Source organism: Pseudophryne corroboree, chromosome 1 (assembly GCF_028390025.1).
Source record: "Pseudophryne corroboree isolate aPseCor3 chromosome 1, aPseCor3.hap2, whole genome shotgun sequence".
NCBI classification, from domain to species: Eukaryota; Metazoa; Chordata; class Amphibia; order Anura; family Myobatrachidae; genus Pseudophryne; species Pseudophryne corroboree.
The window spans coordinates 750,726,848-750,743,144 of NC_086444.1; positions in this window are offsets into that span (position 1 = coordinate 750,726,848).

The following is a 16,297-nucleotide window of genomic DNA, read 5'->3' on the forward strand; positions in this document are numbered from 1 at the left end:
GATGAAGGGGACGAGCTGCGCGAACTTGAGGGAGTACTCGCAACCGACCCAGACTGCTCCGCCTCACCTGAAACCGTAGAATGGTCGGATCCAGATTCATCAGGGGCGATGTACGAAACGTCCTCCACTTCCGATTCCGCTTCCTCCGTATCCGTCTGAGCAACTGCGGGCAAAAAGGGGGAAGAGGACCCAGAGACACACAGTGGCGAGCGCCTAGCCCTTCCAGGCGATGGCGTGCCGGATGAACGCACATTCTCATCCCGCCGTGGCTGCTGCTGCAGCTGAGCCGCGGCCGCACCAAGCTCACGGCACGCACGCGCTACCCTCTGCGCGGCAGAGCCCGCACCCGCGCCCGATCCGCTAGGAAACCCCCCGGACCCAACCTCGCGCTCGGGGGCCGCTGAGAGCGGGCCCAAAGCTGCCACCACCGTGGCGAGGGCCGTAGCGAAAGCGTCTTGTGTTATATTCGCATCCCGTGGCGCAGGCGCGTCGCCTGCTGGTTGCCGAGCGGGCGGAACGCGCCGTGTGGACCCGCCGCTGGGCACGGGAAGCCATGACCCATCCGGACCACAAATCGGTCGGCCCTGCGGGGAAAGGTCCGTAATGACCGGGCACCTCACCCTGGACATAAACCCCCCCCTACTTCCTGTGCCCGCCCGCCCAGGTCCCCCGGAAGTGCTGGATGAGCTGCCACGTCCAGCCCGGGAGGCCCTGCTCTGTGCATCATGTGACGCCCGCGGTGCCGTGCTGCCCATCCTTTGCGCACCGCTGGGCGAAAAACCCCGAAAACCTGGTTGATCACCACCAGGCCTGCTTTCCCTCCTCGCCCCGCCGGAACTAATCCGCAGCGAGGAGGGCTGAGGGGACACGGAACGATGCGGCGTCGCTGCGCGCACCCATGCGCGAGAGACGCCGCCGGAGCCGCGCGTTGGTGCGCGCGCCCGTCGTGCACGCGCCCCACCGCCTCCTGTCCTGGTGTCCCCCGCTGCCGATGCAGCCTCTTGCTGTGCACTCCTATCCGACGATCCGGCGCTGGGCACACCGACGGGCCCAGGCCGGATCGCCGTCACGTCTGTCGCCCGCCCAGTTCTCCCCCGCCGCGTGGAGCTTCCAAGCGGCCCTGGCAGGGAGGACCGGCTGGGTGTCACCGCAGCGGGTGCCGAGCGGCGTCCAGCGAGGCGCGCTAGCGCGCGCCCGCGGGCTCTCACCGTCCCGACTCCCCCGACTGCCCCCGGAGGCGAGGACCGTTGGTCCCCTCTCTCCAGGATGTCAGACCTCCGGACCGCCACGTGCCGCCCACCGCGGCCGCCAGCAGCTACACTCGCGACCGCAGGGTCGCCGGAGGAGCGCGTCCTGCGCCCTGCACCCAACGACCCTGGAGCAGCCCCATGCGTATTAACGGCCTCCCCGGCGCCGGACATCCCGGCCCCGGGCTCAGCCTCGCTGGCCTGGTAACGGGCTGGCGCGCCTACTGATCGGCGTGGGCGGCTGGAGGCCATATTATAATTTGTTTCCTAAAACAAGTGCACGAAATATAGAAGGGTGAACAATCTGCCAGGCAGAACTCACCCCAAGGAAATTCAAACAGCAAAGAGGCCCAAAATGGCCACTGCAGCCTATATATACCCTAACCCTCCCCCTTTTCCTAAGGCTGTACTACCTCACAGCTAGTTCCACCCCTCACAGGATGTTTAACCCATTCCTCTCCTATGCAGTCAATTCTTTCTCCTTAGTAATTGTGGATTAGAAAACAAACTTTCATAATGTCTTTATCCTGCAACAATTGAGCTCTACCACAAACACACAGAGAAAGAAGCCTTTCTTGGGGTGCACCGAGATTCAGATAGATTATCAATTAATATATAACTTTTATTGTTCTTTATTAAAATTTTAATAAACAACAATAAAAGTTATATATTAATTGATAATCTATCTGAATCTCGGTGCACCCCAAGAAAGGCTTCTTTCTCTGTGTGTTTGTGGTATAGTCTTCTAAGCCAGGGGTAGCACTCCCGGACAGGAATAAAGTGTGGAGTCACACTATAGATCAGTTATAAGGGAAAGAGAGCAATTTTCTGGATAAATCTTGGCTGGTGCGGGAATATCTTTGTTCTATAAACAATTGAGCTCTAGGCTTCTTATACTGTGTTACAAATGATACATTATTACATTTGACAGACTGGCATTAAATTAAAGATACATACAATGCATACTATGGGGGTCATTCCGAGTTGATCGCACTCTGCCGATTTTTGCAGCGCAGCGATCAGGTTACTACTGTGCATGCGTATGCACCACAATGCGCATGCGCGTCGTACCGGTACAAACAGCATTGTTGCTGTGCAATGCTTCTAGCGACGATTCCATTCGCACAGCTGTTCGCAAGGAGATTGACAGGAAGAGGGTGTTTGTGGGTGGCAACTGACCGTTTTCTGAGAGTGGTAGGGAAAACGCAGGCATGTCCAGGCGTTTGCAGGGCGGGTGTCTGACGTCAATTCCGGGACCGAACAGGCTGAAGTGATCGCAAGAGCTGAGTAAGTTCAGACCTACTCTGAAACTGCAAAGAACTTTTTTGTCCCGCTCGGCTGCACAAGCACACTTGCAAAGCAAAAAATACACTCCCCCGTGGGCGGTGACTATGCGTTTGCATGGCTGCAAAAAGTAGCTAGCGAGCGATCAACTCGGAATGACCCCAGAAAAGGCAGACTTCTTTTCACTGATAGCATTGATATTGATCTTTTAGTGCTATATGTGCTCAATGCAGTTGCCACAGCAGAAATCTCTAGAGCATCACACCCATTTTGGACAACATAATTCCCCTAATGCAATAAAACATTTTTTTTTATATTATTGCAACTGTATTCAATGTATCATAGCTGTGTTCAGTATTAACTTGGGGTACCCCGTTTTGAGGCATGGTCACAGAGAGTATGCAGTGAACATAACAGATTGTTGTCACAGCAGAGCCCTCAGTTGCTCACTCCCTCTTGCCATATAAAAAAAAAATGTCTGGTGCTCATTGTTTGAATATCACCCATTGTGTATTGCTTAGACATGTAATATAGTGAATTCATTCTAAATATGTTGTGCTGATATAGAGGATAGTACAGTCTGTAGTGCACTTCCCTTCTTCTGCTGCCCGTCATCATCCTGTGGAGCGGATGACGAGTGAGAGTAAGGAAAAGTGCCAAGCTATAAGAAATGATAGGTACAGTGCCACTGTGTTACTCTGTGCCTGGTGTTAGGTGGATCCTGGTACCAGTGGCATTGCAGGATCCAGATGGGCCAGCAGGAAACAAGTGAGCTCCAGAAAGGAGGAGAGGTGCGGAGGATATCGTGTGTTACTGAGCTGCAAATAGCAGTTGTTCACATGCTGGGAGCAGCTTCCTCCTGCAGTGAGGAGTCGGAAATCCACTGAACATACGTTTCACCACGCAGACTTGATCACCAGTCGGCCCGGCGTGGTGTTAACCTGTGATATCTCTCCGACCATTTAGGCATACCTGCAAAACCCAGGGTGTTACACTTGCATAAACTCGCAGATGGGTGACCGCCAATAAAAACTGAGGCGTGTGCCTTGGCATGCGGAAATCATACCCAAATTGCTTTTACAAGTGTGATTTCCTTATCTCACTAAATCAGACTGTGAGAAATTAATACTAAGTATAATAAAAATTTGTGGTTACAATGCTTGTTCAATAGCAGCCTTAAGGCCTAATTTAGAGTTATTATTTATATTAAAGCAAAGACCTAGGGGGTAAATTTACTAAGCTCCCGATTTTGACCGAGATGCCGTTTTTTCATCAAAGTGTCATCTCGGTAATTTACTAAGCAATAATCACAGCAGTGATGAGGGCATTCGTAATTTTTTGCAAGTCCAAGAAAAAAATTACGAATGAATACACCATCGGTCAAAACGCGGCTGTTTAAGTATGAATCTCGGTAATTTACTAAGAAGTGCAAAGCAAAAAAAAAACAAACACTGCCGTGAAAAATTACAACTCGTAAAAAAGTGCTAAAAAAAAACAGACCTGCTTTTTTTTTCCGTGATTGGATAGGCATGCAGGGATCCATGAGATCCGTGCATGTATATCAGTGGGAAGGGGTGGGAAAGTTGTTATTTTATTTTAAAAAATTGCGTGGGGTCCCCCCTCCTAAGCATAACCAGCCTCGGGCTCTTTGAGCCGATCCTGGTTGCAGAAATATGGGGAAAAAATTGACAGGGGTTCCCCCATATTTAAGCAACCAGCATCGGGCTCTGCGCCTGGTCCTGGTTCCAAAAATACGGGGGACAAAAAGAGTAGGGGTCCCCCGTATTTTTAAAACCAGCACCGGGCTCCACTAGCTGGACAGATAATGCCACAGCCGGGGGTCACTTTGATATAGTGCCCTGCGGCCGTGGCATCAAAAATCCAACTAGTCACCCCTGGCCGGGGTACCCTGGGGGAGTGGGGACCCCTTCAATCAAGGGGTCCCCCCCCCCAGCCACCCAAGGGCCAGGGGTGAAGCCCGAGGCTGTCCCCCCCCCATCCAATGGGCTGCGGATGGGGAGGCTGATAGCCTTTTGTGATAATGAAAAGATATTGTTTTTAGTAGCAGTACTACAAGGCCCAGCAAGCCTCCCCCGCATGCTGGTACTTGGAGAACCACAAGTACCAGCATGCGACGGAAAAACGGGCCCGCTGGTACCTGTAGTACTACTACTAAAAAAATACCCAAAAAAAGACAAGACACACACACCGTGAAAGTAAAGATTTATTACATACATGCACACAAACATACATACATACTTACCTTATGTTCACACGCAGGTCGGTCCTCTTCTCCAGTAGAATCCAAGGGGTACCTGTTGAATAAATTCTACTCACCAGATCGCGGGTCCCAGGCTCCTCGGGGCATCCATTTGTAATCCACGTACTTGCATAAAATAAGAAAACGGAAAGCCGAGCCACGAACTGAAAGGGGCCCCATGTTTTCACATGGGACTCCTTTCCCCGAATGCCAGAAACCCACTCTGACTGATGTCTAAGTGGGTTTCTTCAGCCAATCATGGAGCGCCACGTTGTAGCACTCTCCTGATCGGCTGTGTGCTCCTGTACTGTATGACAGGCGGCACACGGCAGTGTTACAATGTAGCGCCTATGCGCTCCATTGTAACCAATGGTGGGAACTTTCTGCCCTGCAGTTGACCTAAAGTGACGTCACCGCTGAGCAGAAAGTTCCCACCATTGGTTACAATGGAGCGCATAGGCGCTACATTGTAACACTGCCGTGTGCCGCCTGTCACTCAGTACAGGAGCACACAGCCGATCAGGAGAGTGCTACAACGTGGCGCTCCATGATTGGCTGAAGAAACCCACTTGGACATCAGTCAGAGTGGGTTTCTGGCATTCGGGGTAAGGAGTCCCATGTGAAAACATGGGGCCCCTTTCAGTTCGTGGCTCGGCTTTCCGTTTTCTTATTTTATGCAAGTACGTGGATTACAAATGGATGCCCCGAGGAGCCTGGGACCCGCGATCTGGTGAGTAGAATTTATTCAACAGGTACCCCTTGGATTCTACTGGAGAAGAGGACCGACCTGCGTGTGAACATAAGGTAAGTATGTATGCATGTTTGTGTGCATGTATGTAATAAATCTTTACTTTCACGGTGTGTGTGTCTTGTCTTTTTTTGGGTATTTTTTTAGTAGTAGTACTACAGGTACCAGCGGGCCCGTTTTTCCGTCGCATGCTGGTACTTGTGGTTCTCCAAGTACCAGCATGCGGGGGAGGCTTGCTGGGCCTTGTAGTACTGCTACTAAAAACAATATCTTTTCATTATCACAAAAGGCTATCAGCCTCCCCATCCGCAGCCCATTGGATGGGGGGGGGACAGCCTCGGGCTTCACCCCTGGCCCTTGGGTGGCTGGGGGGGGGGGACCCCTTGATTGAAGGGGTCCCCACTCCCCCAGGGTACCCCGGCCAGGGGTGACTAGTTGGATTTTTGATGCCACGGCCGCAGGGCACTATATCAAAGTGACCCCCGGCTGTGGCATTATCTGTCCAGCTAGTGGAGCCCGGTGCTGGTTTTAAAAATACGGGGGACCCCTACTCGTTTTGTCCCCCGTATTTTTGGAACCAGGACCAGGCGCAGAGCCCGATGCTGGTTGCTTAAATATGGGGGAACCCCTGTCAATTTTTTCCCCATATTTCTGCAACCAGGATCGGCTCAAAGAGCCCGAGGCTGGTTATGCTTAGGAGGGGGGACCCCACGCAATTTTTTTTTTGGATTTTACAGTGTTTAATTTAAAAAAAAAAAAAAAAATGAACCCCAGCACGGATCACACAGATCCGGCCGAGATTCATTGTAAAAAAGTCGGCAGTGTTTTGCTAATCACTGCCGTAAAAATAAAAATAAAAACACGAATGACATCGACATCGGAACAAAAGAAAAACCCGAATACGACAGCTTAGTAAATCCATCGTAACAAATTCAAAAAGTTGCAGTTTTACACTTTCGATGTCATTCGTGATTGAACTTTGACCTGAAACGGGAAAACACGAATCTTAGTAAATTTACCCCCTAGTGTCATGATGTGAATCAGTACCAGCCTGATCAGCATAAGGCTGAAATCCCTAGCAGACTTGACATGCAAACCTCCCCATTGAGATAACCAGCCATATCCTGACTAGCATTGTGACACTTAGGCTGGGTACACACTTATCCAGGATTCATTATGGGATCCCGACAGTCAGGAACCTGGCGGTGAGCTCAACACGCTTTGCTCGCCACACTAATTTATTCCCCATTGGGGGGTGGAGTGGACCACCCCCCGAGTGGGGATAACGGGCCCAGGTCAATATTCTGACCACGGGTTTCTCTTAGCTGTCGGGATTCCAGCGTCGTTATCCTGATCGCTGGGATCCCGACAGCCAGGAAAAAACTACTTCCCCTTATCCAATCTGTCTGCAGGTCGCTGTATACGCCAACCAAGCGGAAAATCCAGGTGAGCATACACATTTAACAATTAATGTGTCTGCGCTGACATCACAACTCGGCAGGCATTTGAATTTGCCCACCCAATTTAGATGTCAGTCGCAGGCGGTCCCTGCAGCAAATGTGGGTCATCCTTACACACAGCCAGATATACCTGCATATACATCGGGCATCATCTGTGTCTCAGGGCTGACGCAATATGTCTGTGAACCAGGGCTGTCTTAACAGCAGTGTAGGCCTTTGGGCACTGCAATGCACTGGAGCCCCTACCCATCCTCCAATGGTAGGGGTGGTGGGTGCTATTAGCGGCAGTTTTGAAGTCCCATGGGCAGTAGGGGGTGTTCTCTCTTCCGTTCAGCATGTAGGACCTGGAGCAGTAATTTCTGCTAATTACTCCTTTACTGCACAGATGGTGGGAGATGGAGGGGGAGAGCACTAAACTGTAGAAGGGGCATTGGGCTGAATGAAGAAGCTGCGGTACATTACTTTCAGGGTGATAAGGGGTGTTTAATAAGCAGGGAAGGGGTGGATAGTGGAGTAGTCTTAAAATTCATCATTTTATGGTGAGAGAGCAGCTTGCTTCACTGCAGATATATCCAGTTCCTGGATATAGATATCTTAGCTTTCAATGGGATATCAAACTATAGAGTCTCACCTTTCAAGAGGTACTTGGAAGTTGGGGATCAGAGTTCAGGATCCAGAGCAATCCACTGACGAAAATATAAAAAATATAAAACTACACTTTAGATGCTGGAAGGCTGATATCTCTGGTTCTGGGCATAATAGAGACAAGCTGCCAGTGTCCACTGAAAGGGGAGAGTCCCACCTTATGTAGTATACCCTCAGAAAAACTGTAAGTCAGAGAGAACTCAAGATATCTGGCTAGGAAAAGCAATCAACAGGCTTGGATGGGGACCACTGCTTTGAAGTCGGATATCTTTGGTTCCCTAGGGTTGATTTTCAAAAAATCTGGAACCCCTGGAAAAAGGGGACCTCAACTATCAGCCTAGGGCCCTTATAGTCCTGGGGCCCTTGGGCAACTGTCCACTGAGCCCATACAAAAAGACGGCCCTGTTGTGAATGACGTCTGCAAACGAAAAATTGTCCATTGACTAGAACGGACGATATATTGCCCAGTGTGTACCCAGCATTACTGATGAATAGCACCATGGTTTGTGACACACACTGTAATATTAAACAGTGAAAACTAAAGTAAATAATATTGTGGAATAACAAGTCCCAGCAAGCCCTGTCAGCCATTTACTAGTAGTGCATACTGACACATGTGGAGCTACAAATTCCAGTATGATGAGAATAAATGAATAAACGGAAATGGTCTGGAGGGTCTTTACAAAGCTCAGATAATTTATCCCAGACTCCAAAGCCCCCTTTGACCCCTTCATTCATAATGCAGTTATACTAGGAGCTGGCGCTTATAGTTCCACAAGCTCTATCATGCTCTGGTAGCTGCAGGCATGATGGTACTTTGAAAACTGTTTTAATAACAATAAAATGGTTTGTTGTAACCAACTACCATTGGTGCAACAGGTGCATTGCACTGGGGCCTCTGAGGATTAAGGGACCCACTGCTGCCCAGACCAGCAATGAGTTATCCCCTGGCTTCCACAGGCCATTTTGAGCTATGTAGAATGAATGGCAGAGAGCAGGAAAGGGGGCCCACTGCCTGAGGGACCTCCCTTTACCTTAGGGTGACAGGGCTGATCTTGTGTGTGTCGGACTGATAGAGGAGTCCTGCCACCTATCAGCACTCTCAGCCACTTACTGACTATAATTAATAGACAACTGTACATTATTTCTGATTCACTGCTGTCTGTGAATTAAAGGCAGCTCACAACCGATGTAACTGACACTTGCTGCCTTTCCCTGCCACCCTCTGCCATCAGCTGTCACTCTTTGTATCCCCTTACCTTCATTTATCAGCTCTCTATGTTAACCTCTGCTTCCCCCTGCTTTACACTGTCACCCTCTGCCTCTCCCTGTCTTCCATTGCTGTGTGTTATATTGTGTACTTGCGTTGGGGTAGAGGAGGGGGGCCCAAATTATATTTTTGCACCTGGGTCTACCAATCACAAGTTCTGCCACTGGTTGTAGCTAAATGTTGGCAAATGGTTAGATTTAAGAGAGTTCCACCCAATGGGAGGGAGTTTACTAACTATGCATTGTAAATGTAGACACACTGAGGATTCATAACAACATCTTCATTTCGCAACACTGTTTTTAAATAACAATAGTGTAGTAGAAAAATAATAAGATTTTAAACCTACCGGTAAATCTATTTCTTCTAGTCCGTAGAGGACGCTGGGGACTCCGTAAGGACCATGGGGTATAGACGGGCTCCGCAGGAGATAGGGCACCTAAAAAGAACTTTGACTATGGGTGTGCACTGGCTCCTCCCTCTATGCCCCTCCTCCAGACCTCAGTTAGAGAACTGTGCCCAGAGGAGATGGACAATACAAGGCAGGATTTAGCAATCCAAGGGCAAGATTCATACCAGCCCACACCAATCATACCATGTAACCTGGAACATACATAACCAGTTAACAGTATGAACAAACTACAGTAACGGTCCAAGACCGATGTCATCTGTTACATAACCTTATGTAAGCAACAACTATATACAAGTCTTGCAGAGTTTCCGCACTGGGACGGGAGCCCAGCATCCGCTACAGACTAGGAAAAATAGATTTACCGGTAGGTTTAAAATCTTATTTTCTCTTACGTCCTAGAGGATGCTGGGGACTCCGTAAGGACCATGGGGTTTATACCAAAGCATCCAATCGGGCGGGAGAGTGCGTATAACTCTGCAGCACCGACTGAGCAAACGCTAGGTCCTCATCGGCCAGGGTATCAAACTTGTAGAATTTAGCAAAAGTGTTTGACCCCGACCAAGTCGCCGCTCTGCAAAGTTGTAAAGCCGCGACGCCTCGGGCAGCCGCCCAAGAAGAGCCCACCTTCCTAGTGGAATGGGCCTTAACCGAATTTGGTACCGGCAATCCAGCCGTAGAGTGAGCCTGCTGAATCGTATTACAGATCCAGCGAGCAATAGTCTGCTTCGAAGCAGGAGCGCCAATCTTATTGGCCGCATACTGGATAAACAGAGCCTCTGTTTTCCTAATTCTAGCCGTCCTGGCTACGTAAATTTTTAAGGCCCTGACTACGTCCAGGGATCTGGAATCCTCCAGGTCACTTGTAGCCACAGGCACCACAATAGGTTGATTCATATGGAACGAAGAAACCACTTTAGGCAAAAATTGCGGACGTGTCCTCAATTCAGCTCGATCCACATGAAAAATCAAGTTGGGGCTCTTGTGTGACAAAGCCGCCAATTCTGACACTCGCCTTGCTGATGCTAAGGCCAACAACATGACCCCCTTTCAGGTAAGAAATTTCAACTCAACCTTGTTAAGCGGTTCAAACCAGTGTGATTTTAGGAACTGCAACACCACGTTCAGGTCCCATGGTGCCACTGGAGGCACAAAAGGGGGCTGGATGTGCAGCACTCCCTTTACAAACGTCTGGACTTCTGGAAGAGAAACCAATTCCTTCCGAAATAAAATCGAGAGGGCCGAAATCTGTACCTTAACAGAGCCTAATTTCAGGCCCATATCCACTCCTGTCTGTAGGAAGTGGAGAAGACGACCCAGATGAAAATCTTCCTTAGGTGCATTCTTGGTCTCACACCAAGACACATACTTTCGCCAGATACGGTGATAATGTTTTATCGTCACCTCCTTCCTAGCCTTTATTAACGTAGGGATGACCTCTTCCGGAATCCCCTTTTTCGCTAGGATTCGGCGTTCAACCGCCATGCCATCAAACGTAACCGCGGTAAGTCTTGAAATACACAGGGCCCCTGCTGCAACAGGTCTTCCCTCAGAGGAAGAGGCCAGGGATCTCCTGTGAGCATCTCTTGTAGATCCGAGTACCAGGCCCTTCGGGGCCAGTCTGGGACAACGAGTATCGTTCGTACTCTTCTTCGTCTTATGATCCTCAACACTTTTGTGATGAGAGGAAGAGGAGGAAACACGTAGACCGATTTGAACACCCACGGTGTTACCAGAGCGTCCACTGCTATTGCCTGAGGGTCCCGAGACCTGACGCAGTACCTCTGAAGTTTTTTGTTGAGGCGTGACGCCATCATGTCTATTTGAGGAGTTCCCCAAAGATGTGTTACGTCTGCAAAGACTTCTTGATGAAGTCCCCACTCTCCTAGATGAAGATCGTGTCTGCTGAGGAAGTCTGCTTCCCAGTTGTCCACTCCCGGAATGAAGACAGCTGTGGCCATCGCAACTCTGCTTTTTGTCCCGCCTTGGCGGTTCACATGAGCCACTGCTGTGACATTGTCTGATTGAATCAGAACCAGTAGGTTTCGTAGAAAACTCTCCGCTTGTCGAAGGCCATTGTAAATGGCCCTGAGTTCCAACACATTGATGTGTAGACAGGACTCCTGGTCTGACCAAAGACCCTGAAAATGTTTTCCCTGTGTGACCGCTCCCCATCCTCGGAGGCTCGCGTCCATGGTAACCAGGATCCAATCCTGAATTCCGAACCTGCGACCCTCCAGGAGGTGAGCACTTTGCAACCACCACAGGAGGGACACTCTGGTCCCTGGGGACAGAGTTATTTTCCGATGTAAGTGCAGATGGGACCCGGACCACTTGTCCAGAAGGTTCCATTGAAAAGTCCTTGCATGGAACCTGCCGAAGGGAATGGCCTCGTAGGCCGCCACCATTTTCCCTAGAACTCGAGTGCATTGGTGAACTGACACCCTTTTCGGTTTTAGCAGGTCTCTAACCATGTTCTGTATGTCTTGGGCTTTCTCTATTGGGAGGAAGACCTTCATTTGTTCCGTATCCAGTATCATACCTAGGAATGGTAGTCGAGTTGTCGGAATCAACTGTGACTTCGGTAGAGTTAGAATCCAACCGTTTTGCTGGAGCACTCTCAACGATAGCGCCACACTGTTCAGCAATTTCTCCCTTGATCTCGCTTTTATCAGGAGATCGTCCAAGTATGGGATAATTGTGACTCCATGCTTGCGCAGGACCACCATCATTTCCGCCATTATCTTGGTGAAAATCCTCGGGGCCGTGGAGAGTCCAAACGGCAACGTCTGAAATTGGTAATGACAATCCTGTACAGCAAATCTCAGGTATTCCTGATGGGGGGCATATATGGGGACATGAAGGTACGCATCCTTTATGTCCAGAGACACCATAAACTCCCCCTCCTCCATGTTGGCTATTATCGCTCTGAGAGATTCCATTTTGAATTTGAATCTTCTTATGTACAGGTTTAGGGATTTCAGATTCAAAATAGGTCTGACCGAACCGTCCGGTTTCGGGACCACAAATAGGGTTGAATAGTAACCTCTTCCCTGCTGGTGCAGGGGAACCTTGATTATCACTTGCTGTATACACAGCGTTTGAATTGCAGCTAACACTACATCCCTTTCCAATGTGGAAGCTGGTAGGGCCGATTTGAAAAATCGGCGCAGGGGCACCTCCTCGAATTCCAATTTGTAACCCTGGGAAACTATTTCCAACACCCAGGGATTCAGGTCCGAACTGACCCAGGCCTGACTGAAAAGTCGAAGACGTGACCCCACTGGTGCGGACTCCCTCAGGGGAGCCCCGGCGTCATGCTGTGGGTTTTGGAGCAGCCGGGGAGGACTTTGGTTCCTGGGCACCTGCCGAAGCATGTGCTCTCTTGCCTCTGTCCTTACCTCTGGCAAGGAAAGAAGATCCCCGACCTCTGTTGGACTTGTGCGACCGAAAGGACTGCATCTGATAGGGTGTTACTTTCTTTTGCTGTGGGGAATATATGGTAAAAAAATTGATTTACCTGCTGTGGCTGTGGAAACCAGGTCCGTCAGCCCATCCCCAAACAATACATCACCCTTGTAGGGTAGTACTTCCATATGTTTCTTGGAATCCGCATCACCCGTCCATTGGCGAGTCCATAGGGATCTTCTCGCTGAGACAGACATGGCATTGGCCCTAGAAGCTAGCAATCCAATGTCCCTTTGAGGATCCCTCATAAATAAGACTGCGTCTTTAATATGGGCTAGAGTTAGGAATATAGTATCCTTATCCATATTATCAAATTGATCTGTCAGCTCATCTGTCCAAGCTGCAATTGCGCTACACACCCATGCCGACGCAATTGTCGGTCTTAGCACAGCACCCGTATGAGAATAAATACACTTTAAGGTAGTTTCTTGCCTGCGATCTGCAGGGTCCTTAAGGGCTGCTGTGTCAGGAGACGGTAGCGCCACTTTCTTGGACAAGCGCGTCAGGGCCTTGTCCACAGTGGGGGGTGATTCCCAAATCTCCCTGTCCTGCTTAGGGAAAGGGTATGCCATATAAATTCTTTTGGGGATCTGCTGTCTCTTATCCGGAGTCTCCAAAGCTTTTCCAAAGAATTCATTTAATTCATGAGATGTGGGAAAGTTAATAATCTGCTTCTTTTCCTTAAACATGTGTACCCTTGTGTCGGGGACAGAGGGTTCATCCACAATATGCAACACATCCCTTATTGCCACAATCATACACTGAATGGTTTTAGTCACCCTAGGGTGCAATTTTACTTCGTCATAGTCGACACTGGAATCAGAATCCGTGTCGGTAGTAGTGTCTTGTGTTAAGGGACGCTTTTGAGACCCCGACGGGCCCTGTGAGTCGGTCCAATCTGAGGATTGACCCCCTGATGTCCCCCCTAAATCAGCCTTATCAAGCCTTTTATGTAAAGATGCCACACTTGCATTCAACATATGCCAGGTGTCCATCCAATCTGGAGTCGGCACAACCGACGGGGACACACCACTCATTTGCTCCACCTCCTCCTTGGATAAGCCTTCCGCCTCAGACATGTCGACACACACGTACCGACACCCCACACACACAGGGATTAACCTATAAGGGGACAAAACCCCAACCAGGTCCTAAGGAGAGACAGAGAAAGAGTATGCCAGCACACACCAGCGCTTAAAAACACTGGAAAAAATATGTCCAGATAGCGCTTTTTTATATATAATATGCCAATTCCTACTCACTGCGTCGCTAATGTGCCCCCCTCCTCTTTTTTCCAGCCTGTGAGTTCAGCAGGGGAGAGACCAGGGAGCCAGCGTTTTCCTCATGCAGCTTCTGTGGAGAAAATGGCGCTGGTTAGTGCTGAGGATCAAGCCCCGCCCACCCGACGGCGGGCTTCGGTCCCAGTGATTTTTCCATAAAATGGCGGGGGATCATAGATTTACTGCCTCCGCAGTCTAATCCAACTGTGTTTGTGCCAAAATGTGAGGTTTATTGCTGCCCAGGGCGCCCCCCCCCCCCCCCCCCCCCGCGCCCTGCACCCTTCAGTGCTGCTCTGTGTGTGTGTGACTGGTAGCAATGGCGCGCAGCCTTACCTCATGAAGATCTGCTGTCTTCTGCCGCCTAAGATGTCTTCTGCCTTCTCATCCGGCTTCTATCTTCGACATCTGTGAGGAGGACGGCGGCGCGGCTCCGGGACGAACCCCAGGTGAGACCTGTGTTCCGACTCCCTCTGGAGCTAATGGTGTCCAGTAGCCTTAGAACATAGTTGCCTACCCTCCCTCATTCTGCAGGAGACTCCCTGAAATAGTAGCAATCTCCCTCACTCCCTGAATAGTCCCTCAATCTCCCTGAAAAAAAGAGAAATCATAGATACATACATTTAAATGGCATCATCAGCGCCATTTCCCTGTATTGGTTATAAGACACAATGATCCCTATGGCTACATGCATTGTAAAGGTTTCGTGTGGCCACTTACAGTATATGGAACCTCTTGTAAAACACAATACTCAAAAAAAAATCCTGCAAAATATCAGGGTCTTTTCTTCAACAAGCAGATCTTACTAACTTTGGGGCTCATTTACATGTGGATGTCAGTCATTTTCATGACACGCCTCTCAGATGTAGCATTACACGCCCGCGCTGACAGGTGTTACTTTCACAATCTCCCTGAAATGCTTTTTCAAAAGTAGGTAAGTATGCCTTAGAAGCAGTGCCCAACTTGACAAGCCAGCTCTGCTTCTCTCTCCTCGGTCCCACGATGCAGGGAGCCTGTTGCCAACAGGACTCCCTGAAAATAAAAAACCTAACAAAATTCTTTTTCCACAGAAAACTCTGGAGAGCTCTCTGCAGTGCACCCATTCTCTTCTGGGCACAAGATCTAACTGAGGTCTGGAGGAGGGGCATTGAGGGAGGAGCCAGTGCACACCCATAGTCAAAGTTCTTTTTAGGTGCCCTATCTCCTGCGGAGCCCGTCTATACCCCATGGTCCTTACGGAGTCCCCAGCATCCTCTAGGACGTAAGAGAAATAAATAATACAAAACAAACTTTCTCCTACCGTATTGCTAATCCAAAAATTGTGTCTATTACATTGGTCTGCGTTTTAATATTTTTACCTGAGGTCAAGGTTTTCATAGGTGATTTTTTAATATCTAGTGCACAGGTTCTCAAACTCGGTCCTCAGGACCCCACACAGTGCATGTTTTGCAGGTAACCCAGCAGGTGCACAGGTGTATTAATTACTCACTGGTACATTTTAAAAGGTCCACAGATGGAACTAATTATTTCACTTGCGATTCTGATAGGAGACCTGCAAAGCATGCACTGTGTGGGGGGGTGTAGTATGGTATGCCGGCGGACGGGCTCCCGGCGACCAGCATACCGGCGCCGGGAGCCCGACCGCCGGCATACCGACAGTGTGGCAAGCGCAAATGAGCCCCTTGCAGGCTCGCTGCGGGCACGGTGGCGCGCTACGCACGCTACGCTATTTTATTCTCCCTCCAGGGGGGTCGTGGACCCCCATGAGGGAGAATAAGTGTCGGTATGCCGGCTGTCGGGATTCTGGCGCCAGTATACTGTGCGCCGGGATTCCGACAGCCGGCATACTGAAGACCACCCGTGTGGGGTAATGAGGACCGAGTCTGAGAACCTGTGATCTAGTGCATGGTGATTGCAAAAATATTACTTATTTTGCTCAGTTAGGTCACATTTGTTTTGTTTTGTTTTGTTTTGTTTTGTTTTGCTCTCTCAAGTTTAGAAAACTTCATACTTCGTAAATTAATTCTATAATAGTTTGGAAATTGTAATGTGTATTGTATTTAAGCAGACTTACATTTATATATATATATACTGCTCAAAAAAATAAAGGGAACACTAAAATAACACATCCTGGGGGTCATTCCGAGTTGTTCGCTCGCAAGCCGTTTTTAGCAGCTTTGCACACGCTAAGCCTACGCCTACTGGGAGTGAATCTTAGCATAGTAAAATTGC